Source organism: Cydia splendana, chromosome 7 (genome assembly GCF_910591565.1).
Source record: "Cydia splendana chromosome 7, ilCydSple1.2, whole genome shotgun sequence".
In the NCBI taxonomy this organism is placed as follows: Eukaryota; Metazoa; Arthropoda; class Insecta; order Lepidoptera; family Tortricidae; genus Cydia; species Cydia splendana.
Window position 1 is genome coordinate 6609025 of NC_085966.1, and position 551 is coordinate 6609575.

The window sequence follows — 551 nt, forward strand, 5'->3', positions numbered from 1 at the left end:
TACCTTCAGATGAATAAGTGTGAAGAACGGAAGGTGACAAAAGTCAAACAAACATCTATTTCATATTATTACAGATTTAAGGCCACGCATATCAGCATGTCGAAACATTAATTGATTAAATTGAGAACACGGACAGGCCGCCGCTAGTGGGGCATCGGATCGACATCAAAAGCAAAATTCCCTCTGATCTGACCGGCTATGGCGGATATATACCTATCTATTATTCTTTACAAAGTCATTTTTGAAAAAAAAAAGTATCTACCTCATGCCAGAAACTTGATTTGTTTACAGCTGATTAGGTACCAACCCAACCGAACAATTTGTTATTTAATTACATATTATGTTAATAACTTGCATAAGAAATCGGTTATGCTTAGGTACCTAAATACTTAGTGCAAATAAATTTGTATACCTAGGTATGTAGACGTACCTATCGCAGTTTTCGGTAGTGTGCTATGTGTGTTATACAGTGATACACTAACAGTAGATTATTAATTATTTATTTGGTGAAATGAAATGACATATTGAGAGGCTAATTGATAAGGCGAGCC